Source organism: Procambarus clarkii, chromosome 23 (assembly GCF_040958095.1).
Source record: "Procambarus clarkii isolate CNS0578487 chromosome 23, FALCON_Pclarkii_2.0, whole genome shotgun sequence".
Classification (NCBI taxonomy): Eukaryota; Metazoa; Arthropoda; class Malacostraca; order Decapoda; family Cambaridae; genus Procambarus; species Procambarus clarkii.
In genome coordinates, this window is record NC_091172.1 from 14,599,700 (window position 1) to 14,618,449 (window position 18,750).

Here is an 18,750-nt window from a genome sequence, read left to right on the forward strand (position 1 = left end):
GGGCGGCGAGGCCAGGGGGCAGCCAAGCCAGGCGGGCGGCCGAGCCAGGCAGGTGGCCAATCCAGGTGGGTGGCCAAGCCAGGCGGGCGGCCTAGCCAGGCGGGCGGCCAAGCTAGGCGGGCGGCGAGGCCAGGGGGGCGGCCTAGCCAGGCGGGCGGCCAAGCTAGGCGGGCGGCGAGGCCAGAGGGGCGGCCAAGCCAGGCGGGCGGCCAAGCCAGACGGGCAGCGAGGCCAGGGGGCGGCCAAGCCCAGCGGGCGGCCAAGCCCAGCGGGCGGCCAAGCCAGACGGGCAGCGAGGCCAGGGGGCGGCCAAGCCAGGCGGGCGGCCAAGCCAGACGGGCAGCGAGGCCAGGGGGCGGCTAAGCCAGGCGGGCGGCCAAGCCAGACGGGCAGCGAGGCCAGGGGGCGGCTAAGCCAGGCGGGCGGCCAAGCTAGGCGGGCGGCGAGGCCAGGGGGGCGGCCTAGCCAGGCGGGCGGCCAAGCTAGGCGGGCGGCGAGGCCAGGGGGGCGGCCAAGCCAGGCGGGCGGCCAAGCCAGACGGGCAGCGAGGCCAGGGGGCGGCCAAGCCAGGCGGGCGGCCAAGCCAGACGGGCGGCGAGGCCAGGGGGCGGCCAAGCCAGGCGGGCGGCCAAGCCAGACGGGCGGCGAGGCCAGGGGGGCGGCCAAGCCAGGCGGGCGGCCAAGCCAGGCAGGTGGCCAATCCAGGTGGGTGGCCAAGCCAGGCGGGCGGCCTAGCCAGGCGGGCGGCCAAGCTAGGCGGGCGGCGAGGCCAGGGGGGCGGCCAAGCCAGGCGGGCGGCCAAGCCAGACGGGCAGCGAGGCCAGGGGGCGGCCAAGCCAGGCGGGCGGCCGAGCCAGACGGGCAGCGAGGCCAGGGGGCGGCCAAGCCAGGCGGGCGGCCAAGCCAGACGGGCAGCGAGGCCAGGGGGCGGCTAAGCCAGGCGGGCGGCCAAGCTAGGCGGGCGGCGAGGCCAGGGGGGCGGCCTAGCCAGGCGGGCGGCCAAGCTAGGCGGGCGGCGAGGCCAGGGGGGCGGCCAAGCCAGGCGGGCGGCCAAGCCAGACGGGCAGCGAGGCCAGGGGGCGGCCAAGCCAGGCGGGCGGCCAAGCCAGACGGGCAGCGAGGCCAGGGGGCGGCTAAGCCAGGCGGGCGGCCAAGCTAGGCGGGCGGCGAGGCCAGGGGGGCGGCCTAGCCAGGCGGGCGGCCAAGCTAGGCGGGCGGCGAGGCCAGGGGGGCGGCCAAGCCAGGCGGGCGGCCAAGCCAGACGGGCAGCGAGGCCAGGGGGCGGCCAAGCCAGGTGGGCGGCCAAGCCAGACGGGCAGCGAGGCCAGGGGGCGGCCAAGCCAGGCGGGCGGCCAAGCCAGACGGGCAGCGAGGCCAGGGGGCGGCTAAGCCAGGCGGGCGGCCAAGCCAGACGGGCAGCGAGGCCAGGGGGCTGCTAAGCCAGGCGGGCGGCCAAGCCAGACGGGCAGCGAGGCCAGGGGGCGGCTAAGCCAGGCGGGCGGCCAAGCCAGACGGGCAGCGAGGCCAGGGGGCGGCTAAGCCAGGCGGGCGGCCAAGCCAGACGGGCAGCGAGGCCAGGGGGCGGCTAAGCCAGGCGGGCGGCCAAGCCAGACGGGCAGCGAGGCCAGGGGGCGGCCAAGCCAGGTGGGCGGCCAAGCCAGACGGGCAGCGAGGCCAGGGGGCGGCCAAGCCAGGCGGGCGGCCAAGCCAGACGGGCAGCGAGGCCAGGGGGCGGCTAAGCCAGGCGGGCGGCCAAGCCAGACGGGCAGCGAGGCCAGGGGGCTGCTAAGCCAGGCGGGCGGCCAAGCCAGACGGGCAGCGAGGCCAGGGGGCGGCTAAGCCAGGCGGGCGGCCAAGCCAGACGGGCAGCGAGGCCAGGGGGCGGCTAAGCCAGGCGGGCGGCCAAGCCAGACGGGCAGCGAGGCCAGGGGGCGGCTAAGCCAGGCGGGCGGCCAAGCCAGACGGGCAGCGAGGCCAGGGGGCGGCTAAGCCAGGCGGGCGGCCAAGCCAGACGGGCAGCGAGGCCAGGGGGCGGCTAAGCCAGGCGGGCGGCCAAGCCAGACGGGCAGCGAGGCCAGGGGGCGGCTAAGCCAGGCGGGCGGCCAAGCCAGACGGGCAGCGAGGCCAGGGGGCGGCTAAGCCAGGCGGGCGGCCAAGCCAGACGGGCAGCGAGGCCAGGGGGCGGCTAAACCAGGCGGGCGGCCAAGCCAGACGGGCAGCGAGGCCAGGGGGCGGCTAAGCCAGGCGGGCGGCCAAGCCAGACGGGCAGCGAGGCCAGGGGGCGGCTAAGCCAGGCGGGCGGCCAAGCCAGACGGGCAGCGAGGCCAGGGGGCGGCTAAGCCAGGCGGGCGGCCAAGCCAGACGGGCAGCGAGGCCAGGGGGCGGCTAAGCCAGGCGGGCGGCCAAGCCAGGCGGGCGGCGAGGTCAGGGGAGCGGCTAAGCCAGGCGGGCGACCAAGCCAGGCGAGCGGCCAAGCCAGACGGGCAGCGAGGCCAGGGGGCGGCTAAGCCAGGCGGAACGGGCAGACGAAATTTATGAATCACTAATACTATCACCAAAACGTCAAGCTGCGAACACTGTGAAGTTAACCTCGAATCTCTGTATACAACCGAGCCCACACAGAGCCGGGCCCACATATAGAGCCGGGCCCACATATAGAGCCGGGCCCACATATAGAGCCGAGCTCACATTTAGAAGCCGAGCTCACATTTAGAGCAGAGGCCACATATAGAGCCGAGCTCACATTTAGAAGCCGAGCCCACATATAGAGCAGAACCCACATATAGAGCCGAGCTCACATTTAGAAGCCGAGCCCACATATAGAGCCAAGCTCACACATTTAGAAGCCGAGCCCACATATAGAGCAGAGCCCACACACATATACAGCCGAGCTAAATGAGCCACAGAGACATTAGAAAGATCTTTTTCTGTGTCAGAGCTGCTAGTAAATGGAATGCATTAGGCAGTGATGTGGTGGAGGCTGACTCAATACACAGTTTCAAGTGTAGATATGATAGAGCCCAGTAGGCTCAGGAACCTGTACACCTGTTGATTGACAGTTGTGAGGCGGTACCAGAGAGCCAGAGCTCAACCCCCCTCAAGCACAACTAGGTGAGTACATATAGAGTCGAACCACGTATATAGAGCCGATCCCACATAAACTTTATTTATTGAACAATGTTGTTCAACAAAAGGTAAATACGGAAACACTGATCTTATTTGACTTGAACCTTTGAACTTTCTCTAACAAACACTCTAAGATCTTTATCAACAATCATCTTTCTTGATCATTCTTGTCTTGTTGTTGTTGTTGTTGTATGTGTTCGTCCCCACCTGCGACACGGTTCTCCTCTAAGCCCAGGCCCTCACCAAGAGATTCGAACACTCGCAAGTGAGGAGACCGGAGACTACGTCACGGACGGAGGAGACGTGACGGGGTGCCACACATCAATGGTCACGTCACGGACGGAGGAGACGTGACGGGCTGCCACACATCAATGGTCACGTCACGGACGGAGGAGACGTGACGGGCTGCCACACATCACTGGTCACGTCACGGACGGAGGAGACGTGACGGGCTGTCACACATCACTGGTCACGTCACGGACGGAGGAGACGTGACGGGCTGCGACACATCAATGGTCACGTCACGGACGGAGGAGACGTGACGGGCTGCGTCACATCAGTGGCCGGTGTCCCCTCCAGTAACTGACCAACCAGGATGTAATACCACTGGACGCTTGTGTCATGCAAGAAATATAATAGATACAACTATGACTCAAAATTACGAGGAGGAAGAGGACTCTTAGATTCAAAAGTTACAAGACCCGCCAGTGGAAAATACTAAACTATGAAGCGAACATGTAAATACTTGGCTGACTGACTACACACATTTAGTATGTCTTTTTCCATTTCTTTGTTAACAATTATACAAAACTAAGAAAACAATTATGTATTTCCTTTATCCCGGAGCATCACAGCCTGCTGGGTCGAGTCTCACACACACAGTCTGACGAGACATTAAGTCTCAGTCTGGTACGAAATGTAATATTTCTCCTTCACTTTCCGATAAAGTCTCATTTTAGAGCTCCACGTGACGTTAGTATTGGGGTATTGCTGGGCTCTTCTCCTTCTGTCTCCCAGCAACCGTCTTCTCAACATTTAATAAGCTGAAAAGGTGTTGAAATTTTGGTGTTTTGCTATAAGGGAAGTGAAGTGTCCAGCACTATACTGGGCTCTGCCAGCAGCTGGGGAGGGCGGGTGAGGAGGGCGGGTGAGGAGGGCAGCTGAGGAGGTCGGGTGAGGTGGACAGCCCAGGAGGGCGGGTGAGGTGGACAGCCCAGGAGGGCGGGTGAGGTGGACAGCCCAGGAGGGCGGGTGAGGTGGACAGCCCAGGAGGTCGGGTGAGGTGGACCAGTAGAGGTGACTACTGGACCACCAGGTACGAGGCCTCATACCCTCACCTACTAACATATACACACATCTGTAAGACACTGGCCCAGCATGGAGGCCTGACGCTCGCCGCTAGCCTCACACAACTTTTCAAGGTGACTATTGTTGATAAAAAAGAATTATTTGTTATGTAAGAATTTTTCGAGCTTCGCAAGGGATGAAAGATCAAAGACAGAGAAGATCCGACCCGTCTGGCACAACACAATTATACACTTGTCTGACGGACAATTGAATTTAACAAAGCAATTCGCGGCAGAGTTAAAGGAAGCTTCACAGGTTAGGGGTCAGGATTCATCAGACTTACGAAACCTCTACATCTTTCCTCAGTGATGGTCGGGTTGTGAACAACCCGACCAATTAAACAGTTTACGAACTTTGAAACTTTACAACCCAAGTTATTATTGTTTTTATTGTTTTAAACAACCTCTTAGGGCTTCGGAGCTCATGATCTATATAATAAATGTAAACAAAGCTGCCATGATTGAGTAAAGATATACAGGTTTCGTATGTGGTCTTATTTACAATCGTTTGTGGTAATACCGACATGCTGGAATTACCCGGGACACGCACAACCAACTCGACCATGATGGATTCCAAATATCTCCAACTCAAATTTTATACACTCGTACCCCTACATTCAGGTGTAGGTAGAGATGCCCGCCCTCTCTCCCTCTCCCTCCCTCTCTCACTCTCCCTCCTTTTCCCCCTCCCTCCCTCCCTCCATCCCTTCCCTCCCCCCCCCCTCTCTCTCTCTCTTTCTCTCGGCCCACTCACGCTGCCGCTTCCTAAGAAGAAAGGTAAGATCTCTGTGTAGGTTCAGCGAGGCAGAAGAATGACAAGTCCGCCTTGAATATGGCAGGATGCACAGGAGTGCTCCTTCCAGGATCACCGTCTGTCTTCACTCTCACCAGCTGCCTCTCACGTCTTGTCCTCACTCTCACCAGCTGCCTCTCAGGTCTTGTCCTCACTCTCACCAGCTGTCTCTCACGTCTTGTCCTCACTCTCACCAGCTGTCTCTCACGTCTTGTCCTCACTCTCACCAGCTGTCTCTCAGGTCTTGTCCTCACTCTCACCAGCTGCCTCTCACGTCTTGTCCTCACTCTCACCAGCTGCCTCTCACGTCTTGTCCTCACTCTCACCAGCTGTCTCTCACGTCTTGTCCTCACTCTCACCAGCTGCCTCTCACGTCTTGTCCTCACTCTCACCAGCTGTCTCTCAGGTCTTGTCCTCACTCTCACCAGCTGCCTCTCAGGTCTTGTCCTCACTCTCACCAGCTGCCTCTCAGGTCTTGTCCTCACTCTCACCAGCTGCCTCTCAGGTCTTGTCCTCACTCTCACCAGCTGCCTCTCAGGTCTTGTCCTCACTCTCACCAGCTGTCTCTCAGGTCTTGTCCTCACTCTAACCAGCTGCCTCTCAGGTCTTGTCCTCACTCTCACCAGCTGTCTCTCAGGTCTTGTCCTCACTCTCACCAGCTGCCTCTCAGGTCTTGTCCTCACTCTCACCAGCTGTCTCTCAGGTCTTGTCCTCACTCTCACCAGCTGTCTCTCAGGTCTTGTCCTCACTCTCACCAGCTGCCTCTCAGGTCTTGTCCTCACTCTAACCAGCTGCCTCTCAGGTCTTGTCCTCACTCTCACCAGCTGCCTCTCAGGTCTTGTCCTCACTCTCACCAGCTGCCTCTCAGGTCTTGTCCTCACTCTAACCAGCTGCCTCTCAGGTCTTGTCCTCACTCTCACCAGCTGTCTCTCAGGTCTTGTCCTCACTCTCACCAGCTGCCTCTCAGGTCTTGTCCTCACTCTCACCAGCTGTCTCTCAGGTCTTGTCCTCACTCTCACCAGCTGCCTCTCAGGTCTTGTCCTCACTCTCACCAGCTGTCTCTCAGGTCTTGTCCTCACTCTCACCAGCTGCCTCTCAGGTCTTGTCCTCACTCTCACCAGCTGTCTCTCAGGTCTTGTCCTCACTCTCACCAGCTGCCTCTCAGGTCTTGTCCTCACTCTCACCAGCTGCCTCTCAGGTCTTGTCCTCACTCTCACCAGCTGTCTCTCACGTCTTGTCCTCACTCTCACCAGCTGTCTCTCAGGTCTTGTCATGGGCCACCAGCAGCAGCAGCAGCAGCAGCAGACGCCTGCTGTACTAAGTCGTGCGCGTCTGTAACTATAGGCCTCACAGTATATATAGGCCTCACAGTATATATAGGCCTCACAGTATATATAGGCCTCACAGTATATATAGGCCTCACAGTATATATAGGCCTCACAGTATATATAGGCCTCACAGTATATATAGGCCTCACAGTATATATAGGCCTCACAGTATATATAGGCCTCACAATCATATAAAGATTTTCTGCCTAATCTCTACCAGAGAGATTTTATCTTAAATTTGTCGAAGTGGGCTTCGGTTCTCAATTTTTGGATACGTTAATGGCAAAGCCTCATTAATCACTAAGTTTTGATTTAATCTTTCAGTAACAGAACCTTTTATATTGCTGAATCTTTTCATATAAATCTGCATATATCTGTACATGTAATTTATCTAATACAGCAGGTTAACAATTGCTATCACAATTATTATTAATTTATCATATTTAATACAATATCCTTTTAACTAGAATATTAGCATATAAATCTTGCTCATATAAACTAACTTGTTATTATATCTACTAGAATCATTTCATTATTGGTTGTAATATCCTTAGAGCTAGGCTAGACTGTGTATAATGTTTCAGATCGTTTCATTAGTGAACAGAATCAGTTTATACAGTTATAGAACTGTTTTGATCAATTAATCCTTGTATAAAATACAAGCTGATGTGTAAAAATACCTGCAGATATGTTGACAAGAGGAGCGTCTAAGGCAGCGTCTGGGATGCTCTCAGACTTGGGTTCGAATCCTCGTCACGGCCCTTGTGGATTTGTTCATTGACAATAGGAGTTGGTCTAACAACCCAAACTTGGGACCTTTTGCTAGAGGTAAGACTTTGTTATATTATTTTGCATGCCTGTTTCAAGTCTTAAGAAATTCTCTTCATTATCATAATCATTTGACAGCTTTCCCACAAGCCCGGCCTGGGGCCAGGCTTAACCTGTGATAACTTGGTCCAACAGGCTGCTGCTTGGAGCGGTTCCCACGCGGACTGGTGCCTCCCAAAGGTTCCCTGACCTAATATAGTCCGGGACCTATTTTATATACTGGCTGGGTGGACATAAAGCTCTTGTAGTGCCTGGTCGATAAAACCATTATGGAGAAAAGTATACACAGTGATCTAATAAACGCAGGAAAAGTGGTATACTAAAAAGACCGTAACATACACACGCACACGCTACGTGCACACATTCCACGCGATCGCACACACACACACACACACACGTAACATGAGGGGGTCCGGGAGAGGTGGTCCGGGAGAGGTGGTCCGGGAGAGGGGGTCCGGGAGAGGGGGTCCGGGAGAGGGGGTCCGGGAGAGGGGGTCCGGGAGAGGGGGGTCCGGGAGAGGTGGTCCGGGAGAGGTGATCCGGGAGAGGTGGTCCGGGAGAGGTGGTCCGGGAGAGGTAGTCCGGGAGAGGTAGTCCGGGAGAGGTGGTCCGGGAGAGGTGGTCCGGGAGAGGTGGTCCGGGAGAGGTGGTCCGGGAGAGGTGGTCCGGGAGAGGTGGTCCGGGAGAGGTGGTCCGGGAAGGGGGGGGGGTGGAGAGAGAAGCAATACCCTGTGAAACCCTTTTAAATCGTAAAGGATTAAAAAGATGAAAAGAATCAAAGAATCTTGTATTATCCAATCTTCTTAAAAACTATATTAGAGATTATTTCATATCCAGTCATTAAATGCTAATCATTGTTCACCCAATTTTTAATTTTTCTAAGCCTGGACACCTCTAACACTATAAAAGCCGTCGAAGGCTTAACGTCAATCTATGTAAATAAAAATGTATATATTCGTTTGTTCAAAATCGATAATCTCTAAAATTTCTTCACCAATTGCTCTGAAATTTTCACACAACGTTCCATTCGCATCCGAGCGGGTTTTCATGAACATACTATATAGATGTTACGTCTGTGACGGGGAAAAACATGCTTTTTTGAAAAACTGTGTTTTTCCATGTGAGGGAAATCTTTGAAACCCCTTTACCGAGTGCTTTGAAATTTCGAAACATCGTTGCATTCAAGTGGGCGCGTGTTTTTATATACTTACTTTATACATGCCTCACCTGTGACAGGTAAAAACATGCTTTTTATGAAAAACAACACCATCTGTTGCACGTAATAGCAACACATTCTGTACTAAATATGTTACGAATTTCATTTCAATGTTTCCGATTACATTGATAAATTGAATTTTCATTGATTTCGACTTAATTTCATTTTGATTTAATTATTTTGTGTGACTGCATTGGAATTGAGCTGTGTTGTTTACCATACCGTTCATTTCGGGAGAATAGTTTATTTTTTTATTTTTTTCATATTTTAATATCATTTTTTAACTTTTTTTCATATATTTCAGTAATGGAAATATCAGATCATTTGGGAATGCATCGGACGAGGGAGTGTTGAATGGTGGGGAGGACAAGTGGACCGGGGAGTGGGGGATGGTGGGGACGAGGGGACAGGGGAGTAGGGGAAGGTGAGGAGGACGTGGTGACGGGGGAGGGAGAAATGATAGGGAGGACGAGGGGACTGTGGAGTGGGAGATGGTGGGGAGATGGTGGGGAGATTGAGGGAACGGTGGAGAAGGGAATGGTTAGGAGGACGAAGGGACGGTAGTGTGAAGGATGGTGGGGAGGACAAAGAGACGAGGGAGGGAGGAGGGGGAAGAAAAGCTGAAGAGGATGAGAGGACAGGGGTGTGAGGAATGGTTAGCAGGACGAGGGGGGGAATAGTAGGTAGGACTGGGAGACAGGAAAGGTTGCTGTGGCTCAGCAACACACTTGCGTTCCTGAACCACAGCAACGCGTGGCCGGGTACAGCGAGTCACATAATAAATACTTATATTTCAATCCTCTTATAACCTGCGTCATGCAAACACGTCACGGTTAATGATAAAAAAAAATAAATTAAAACTCCATTGTAGCACCACTCTAAAGTAACTATTTTATACAAATACAAATTATTATTCTCATAATTACAAAAAAAAATAAAGGATCAGGATGATGCTTATACTAGTGGGATCGAAAAAGTTGTGGTGTAGTAGTAGTACCTACGGGCTCGCCATAGCCCGTGCTACTTGGAACTGTTGTTCCAGGTAGCGATTCTTTAACAACAACAACAACAACAACAACAACAACAGGTTGTGGTATATTCTAGTTGCTCCCGCGAGAGACTTAATTCTCTTACTGGAGAATTGGATTCTAAATTCGCTTAATGTTTCTTTTCGTGTCTATTTTTTTCACTATTAGGATTGTGAGACCTCACCTGGCATGTGTCGCGTGGCTCGTTCTTAACTCGTCGCCTGTTCCTAGATACATGCCTTTTCGTACCAGCGCCTCAACGACACTTTGATATACGTGACCCACCACGCTCCTCCTCCACACACACTGGGGCACCTCACCACGCTCCTCCACACACACACACTGGGGCACCTCACCACGCTCCTCCTCCACACACACTGGGGCACCTCACCACGCTCCTCCACACACACACACTGGGGCACCTCACCACGCTCCTCCTCCACACACACTGGGGCACCTCACCACGCTCCTCCACACACACACACTGGGGCACCTCACCACGCTCCTCCTCCACACACACTGGGGCACCTCACCACGCTCCTCCTCCACACACACTGGGGCACCCCACCACGCTCCTCCTCCACACACACTGGGGCACCTCACCACGCTCCTCCTCCACACACACTGGGGCACCTCACCACGCTCCTCCTCCACACACACTGGGGCACCTCACCACGCTCCTCCTCCACACACACTGGGGCACCTCACCACGCTCCTCCTCCACACACACTGGGGCACCTCACCACGCTCCTCCTCCACACACACTGGGGCACCTCACCACGCTCCTCCTCCACACACACTGGGGCACCTCACCACGCTCCTCCTCCACACACACACTGGGGCACCTCACCACGCTCCTCCTCCACACACACTGGGGCACCTCACCACGCTCCTCCTCCACACACACTGGGGCACCTCACCACGCTCCTCCTCCACACACACTGGGGCACCTCACCACGCTCCTCCTCCACACACACTGGGGCACCTCACCACGCTCCTCCTCCACACACACACTGGGGCACCTCACCACGCTCCTCCTCCACACACACTGGGGCACCCCACCACGCTCCTCCTCCACACACACTGGGGCACCTCACCACGCTCCTCCACACACACACTGGGGCACCTCACCACGCTCCTCCTCCACACACACTAGGGCACCTCACCACGCTCCTCCTCCACACACACTGGGGCACCTCACCACGCTCCTCCTCCACACACACTGGGGCACCTCACCACGCTCCTCCTCCACACACACTGGGGCACCTCACCACGCTCCTCCTCCACACACACTGGGGCACCCCACCACGCTCCTCCTCCACACACACTGGGGCACCTCACCACGCTCCTCCTCCACACACACTGGGGCACCCCACCACGCTCCTCCTCCACACACACTGGGGCACCTCACCACGCTCCTCCTCCACACACACTGGGGCACCTCACCCCGCTCCTCCTCCACACACACTGGGGCACCCCACCACGCTCCTCCTCCACACACACTGGGGCACCTCACCACGCTCCTCCTCCACACACACTGGGGCACCCCACCACGCTCCTCCTCCACACACACACTGGGGCACCTCACCACGCTCCTCCTCCACACACACTGGGGCACCTCACCACGCTCCTCCTCCACACACACTGGGGCACCTCACCACGCTCCTCCTCCACACACACACTGGGGCACCTCACCCCGCTCCTCCTCCACACACACACTGGGGCACCTCACCACGCTCCTCCACACACACACACTGGGGCACCTCACCACGCTCCTCCACACACACACACTGGGGCACCTAACCACGCTCCTCCTCCACACACACACTGGGGCACCTCACCACGCTCCTCCTCCACACACACTGGGGCACCTCACCACGCTCCTCCTCCACACACACTGGGGCACCTCACCACGCTCCTCCACACACACACTGGGGCACCTCACCACGCTCCTCCACACACACACTGGGGCACCTCACCACGCTCCTCCACACACACACACTGGGGCACCTCACCCCGCTCCTCCTCCACACACACACTGGGGCACCTCACCACGCTCCTCCACACACACACACTGGGGCACCTAACCACGCTCCTCCACACACACACTGGGGCACCTCACCACGCTCCTCCTCCACACACACTGGGGCACCTCACCACGCTCCTCCACACACACACACTGGGGCACCTCACCACGCTCCTCCACACACACACTGGGGCACCTCACCACGCTCCTCCTCCACACACACTGGGGCACCTCACCACGCTCCTCCACACACACACTGGGGCACCTCACCCCGCTCCTCCTCCACACACACTGGGGCACCTCACCACGCTCCTCCTCCACACACACTGGGGCACCTCACCACGCTCCTCCTCCACACACACTGGGGCACCTCACCACGCTCCTCCTCCACACACACTGGGGCACCTCACCACGCTCCTCCTCCACACACACTGGGGCACCTCACCACGCTCCTCCTCCACACACACTGGGGCACCTCACCACGCTCCTCCTCCACACACACTGGGGCACCTCACCACGCTCCTCCACACACACACTGGGGCACCTCACCACGCTCCTCCACACACACACTGGGGCACCTCACCACGCTCCTCCTCCACACACACTGGGGCACCTCACCACGCTCCTCCACACACACACTGGGGCACCTCACCACGCTCTTCCACACACACACACTGGGGCACCTCACCACGCTCCTCCTCCACACACACTGGGGCACCTCACCACGCTCCTCCACACACACACTGGGGCACCTCACCACGCTCCTCCACACACACACACTGGGGCACCTCACCACGCTCCTCCACACACACACACTGGGGCACCTAACCACGCTCCTCCTCCACACACACTGGGGCACCTCACCACGCTCCTCCTCCACACACACTGGGGCACCTCACCACGCTCCTCCTCCACACACACTGGGGCACCTCACCACGCTCCTCCTCCACACACACTGGGCACCTCACCCCGCTCCTCCTCCACACACACTGGGGCACCTCACCACGCTCCTCCACACACACACACTGGGGCACCTCACCCCGCTCCTCCTCCACACACACTGGGGCACCTCACCACGCTCCTCCTCCACACACACTGGGGCACCTCACCACGCTCCTCCACACACACTGGGGCACCTCACCACGCTCCTCCTCCACACACACTGGGGCACCCCACCCCGCTCCTCCTCCACACACACTGGGGCACCTCACCACGCTCCTCCTCCACACACACTGGGGCACCCCACCACGCTCCTCCTCCACACACACACTGGGGCACCTCACCACGCTCCTCCTCCACACACACTGGGGCACCTCACCACGCTCCTCCTCCACACACACACTGGGGCACCTCACCACGCTCCTCCTCCACACACACTGGGGCACCTCACCACGCTCCTCCTCCACACACACTGGGGCACCTCACCACGCTCCTCCACACACACACACTGGGGCACCTCACCACGCTCCTCCTCCACACACACTGGGGCACCTCACCACGCTCCTCCTCCACACACACTGGGGCACCTCACCACGCTCCTCCACACACACACACTGGGGCACCTCACCACGCTCCTCCACACACACACACTGGGGCACCTCACCCCGCTCCTCCTCCACACACACACTGGGGCACCTCACCCCGCTCCTCCTCCACACACACACTGGGGCACCTCACCACGCTCCTCCACACACACACACTGGGGCACCTCACCACGCTCCTCCACACACACACACACTGGGGCACCTCACCCCACTCCTCCTCCACACACACACTGGGGCACCTCACCACGCTCCTCCACACACACACACACTGGGGCACCTCACCACGCTCCTCCACACACACACACTGGGGCACCTCACCACGCTCCTCCACACACACACACTGGGGCACCTCACCACGCTCCTCCACACACACACACACTGGGGCACCTCACCCCGCTCCTCCTCCACACACACACTGGGGCACCCCACCACGCTCCTCCACACACACACACTGGGGCACCTCACCACGCTCCTCCACACACACACACTGGGGCACCTAACCACGCTCCTCCTCCACACACACTGGGGCACCTCACCACGCTCCTCCTCCACACACACTGGGGCACCTCACCCCGCTCCTCCTCCACACACACTGGGGCACCTCACCACGCTCCTCCTCCACACACACTGGGGCACCTCACCACGCTCCTCCTCCACACACATTGGGGCACCTCACCACGCTCCTCCTCCACACACACTGCGGCACCTCACCACGCTCCTCCTCCACACACACTGGGGCACCTCACCACGCTCCTCCTCCACACACACTGGGGCACCTCACCACGCTCCTCCTCCACACACACTGGGGCACCTCACCCCGCTCCTCCTCCACACACACACTGGGGCACCTCACCACGCTCCTCCTCCACACACACTGGGGCACCTCACCACGCTCCTCCTCCACACACACACTGGGGCACCTCACCACGCTCCTCCTCCACACACACTGGGGCACCTCACCACGCTCCTCCTCCACACACACTGGGGCACCTCACCCCGCTCCTCCTCCACACACACACTGGGGCACCTCACCACGCTCCTCCACACACACACACTGGGGCACCTCACCACGCTCCTCCACACACACACACTGGGGCACCTCACCACGCTCCTCCACACACACACACACTGGGGCACCTCACCCCGCTCCTCCACACACACACACACTGGGGCACCTCACCCCGCTCCTCCTCCACACACACACTGGGGCACCTCACCACGCTCCTCCACACACACACACACTGGGGCACCTCACCACGCTCCTCCACACACACACACTGGGGCACCTCACCACGCTCCTCCACACACACACACACTGGGGCACCTCACCCCGCTCCTCCTCCACACACACACTGGGGCACCCCACCACGCTCCTCCACACACACACACTGGGGCACCTCACCACGCTCCTCCACACACACACACTGGGGCACCTAACCACGCTCCTCCTCCACACACACTGGGGCACCTCACCACGCTCCTCCTCCACACACACTGGGGCACCTCACCACGCTCCTCCTCCACACACACTAGGGCACCTCACCACGCTCCTCCTCCACACACACTGGGGCACCTCACCCCGCTCCTCCACACACACACTGGGGCACCTCACCACGCTCCTCCTCCACACACACTAGGGCACCTCACCACGCTCCTCCTCCACACACACTGGGGCACCTCACCACGCTCCTCCACACACACACTGGGGCACCTCACCACGCTCCTCCTCCACACACACTGGGGCACCTCACCACGCTCCTCCTCCACACACACTAGGGCACCTCACCACGCTCCTCCTCCACACACACTGGGGCACCTCACCACGCTCCTCCTCCACACACACTGGGGCACCTCACCACGCTCCTCCTCCACACCCACTGGGGCACCTCACCACGCTCCTCCTCCACACACACTGGGGCACCTCACCACGCTCCTCCTCCACACACACTGGGGCACCTCACCACGCTCCTCCTCCACACACACTGGGGCACCTCACCACGCTCCTCCTCCACACACACTGGGGCACCTCACCACGCTCCTCCTCCACACACACTGGGGCACCCCACCACGCTCCTCCTCCACACACACACTGGGGCACCTCACCACGCTCCTCCTCCACACACACTGGGGCACCCCACCACGCTCCTCCTCCACACACACACTGGGGCACCTCACCACGCTCCTCCTCCACACACACCGGGGCACCTCACCACGCTCCTCCTCCACACACACACTGGGGCACCTCACCACGCTCCTCCTCCACACACACTGGGGCACCTCACCACGCTCCTCCTCCGCACACACTGGGGCACCTCACCACGCTCCTCCTCCACACACACTGGGGCACCTCACCCCGCTCCTCCTCCACACACACTGGGGCACCTCGCCACGCTCCTCCTCCACACACACTGGGGCACCTCACCACGCTCCTCCTCCACACACACTGGGGCACCTCACCACGCTCCTCCTCCACACACACACTGGGGCACCTCACCACGCTCCTCCTCCACACACACTGGGGCACCTCACCACGCTCCTCCTCCACACACACTGGGGCACCTCACCACGCTCCTCCTCCACACACACTGGGGCACCTCACCCCGCTCCTCCTCCACACACACTGGGGCACCTCACCACGCTCCTCCTCCACACACACTGGGGCACCTCACCACGCTCCTCCACACACACACTGGGGCACCTCACCACGCTCCTCCACACACACACTGGGGCACCTCACCACGCTCCTCCTCCACACACACTGGGGCACCTCACCACGCTCCTCCTCCACACACACTGGGGCACCTCACCACGCTCCTCCTCCACACACACTGGGGCACCTCACCACGCTCCTCCACACACACACTGGGGCACCTCACCACGCTCCTCCACACACACACTGGGGCACCTCACCACGCTCCTCCTCCACACACACTGGGGCACCTCACCACGCTCCTCCACACACACACTGGGGCACCTCACCACGCTCCTCCACACACACACACTGGGGCACCTCACCACGCTCCTCCTCCACACACACTGGGGCACCTCACCACGCTCCTCCACACACACACTGGGGCACCTCACCACGCGCCTCCACACACACACTGGGGCACCTCACCACGCTCCTCCTCCACACACACTGTGGCACCTCACCACGATCCTCCACACACACACTGGGGCACCTCACCACGCTGCTCCTACACACACACTGGGGCACCTCACCACGCTCCTCCACACACACACACACACACACACACACACACACACACACACACACACACACACACACACACACACACACCAAACTTTATGATCTTCCCAGGAACATTAGACAGTCGCCTTTCTTCTTGTTTTGTGAAGTTCTTCAGAAGTAAGAAAATTGTTCCCACTCGCTCCAGAGGAGATGATCTAATTACTCCCCACTTCTGTTGGGGGAGTAATTAGCCTCCCCATTAATCCTCACCACCCCATAAATACCCCAGCTCCCCTGAATTACTCCACGGTCTATAATTATTCCCCACGGCACTATTACTCCTTGCTCTCTTCCACACACACACACACACACTGTTCGCCCCACCACTTGGGCTGGACGGTAGAGCGACGGTCTCGCTTCGTGCAGGTCGGGGTTCAATCCCCGACCATTCAAATGGTTGGGCACCATTCTTCCCCCGTCTCACAAATCCTTATCCTGATCCCTCTCATGTGGTATATAGTAGTAATGGCTTGGCGCTTTCTTCTGATAATTACCTATTCTCTTTTGTGCTCTATAATTACCCAAAAGTTCTCTAATTACTCCTTGTTCTATAATTACCCCAGTCCTAGAATTGTAAATAAACGGCCTATGATTACTTAACATGCCTATAATTTTTCTACAGGCCTATAATTACGTCACAGCTCTACAGCTCTAATACCGAAATGAGCAAATTTATGCCAAGTTATTACATAAAAGTAATTTTATTTAAATATTTCGAGTAATGTTAACTCGGCCTTCAGCATTTTAGCATAGAATTCAACATTTTCGAAATAAATTCTCTGGATAACACAGTCATCTCCCCGGCTGTATTCGGCACGCTAAATCGGAGAAATATTTTTTTTTGTATCGGAATAGATAAAAAAACTGTACACTTTTTCAATATTGCTAGGAAAAGTTTGCAAAAAATTCTGAATCGATCATTTGAGCAATTATTAAACTTTTTTTTTATTTGTATTATAAAACTTAGGTTCATTTACACTTAAGGAACATCAGTTTATGTGAAGTGTTATATATTGGCACGAGTTAGTGTTGGTACTACAGGGCCAGGTGATGGTACCAGAGGGCCAGGTGATGGTACCAGAGGGCCAGGTGATGGTACTACAGGGCCAGGTGATGGTACTACAGGGCTAGGTGATGGTACTACAGGGCCAGGTGATGGTACTACAGGGCCAGGTGATGGTACTACAGGGCCAGGTGTTGGTACTACAGGGCCAGGTGTTGGTACTACAGGGCCAGGTGATGGTACCAGAGGGCCAGGTGATGGTACCAGAGGGCCAGGTGATGGTACTACAGGGCCAGGTGATGGTACTACAGGGCTAGGTGATGGTACTACAGGGCCAGGTGATGGTACTACAGGGCCAGGTGATGGTACTACAGGGCCAGGTGTTGGTACTACAGGGCCAGGTGTTGGTACTACAGGGCCAGGTGATGGTACCAGAGGGCCAGGTGATGGTACTACAGGGCCAGGTGATGGTACTACAGGGCTAGGTGATGGTACTACAGGGCCAGGTGATGGTACTACAGGGCCAGGTGATGGTACTACAGGGCCAGGTGATGGTACTACAGGGCCAGGTGATGGTACTACAGGGCCAGGTGTTGGTACTACAGGGCCAGGTGTTGGTACTACAGGGCCAGGTGATGGTACTACAGGGCCAGGTGTTGGTACTACAGGGCCAGGTGTTGGTACTACAGGGCCAGGTGATGGTACTACAGGGCCAGATGATGGTACTACAGGGCCAGGTGTTGGTACTACAGGGCCAGGTGCTGGCCACACAGGGCCAGGTGATCAACAGCCGCCATTGGCTAACTATGGATGCATCATGAGGACATACTCAAGACCACGAGAGTGAATGATATCAATGATCTGATCCTCCTCCCTCGTCATTCAGAACCGCATCATAGAAGTCTAGGGATATGTGGCTGCAAGATTCACGTACTGGTTCAGTTGTATATTCTCAACGTGCCGTAAACACACAGGGGTTAGAGGTATGAGCTGTGAAGCTGAACACACCAGTGAGCCGCAGTGAACCAAACAATGAACTAACTCGAGTCAGTAGTCGACCAAGATCGATATTACTTCATCGCAAAACAACAACAGAAATAAAACAATGGGTTTCTGTATATTGATTAAAAACATGAATATTTTTTGCAAAATGTCGATATTTACTACAGATGTGAATATCCGTTTACGATGAATACAAGGAAGAATTAAACAGATGATTAATTCCTAACTCAGATCTGGGAACAGGTAAACAATGCCCC

The 18,750-nt window shown here is 57.5% G+C and overlaps 1 protein-coding gene across 2 annotated transcripts in view; it reads right to left on the reverse strand.

The window, feature by feature from the left end:
* The window catches only part of LOC123764079 (FAD-dependent oxidoreductase domain-containing protein 2), a 140,640-nt gene that overhangs the window by 117,467 nt on the left and 4,423 nt on the right, over positions 1–18,750 (reverse strand). The gene's annotated exons all lie outside the window — the stretch shown is intronic.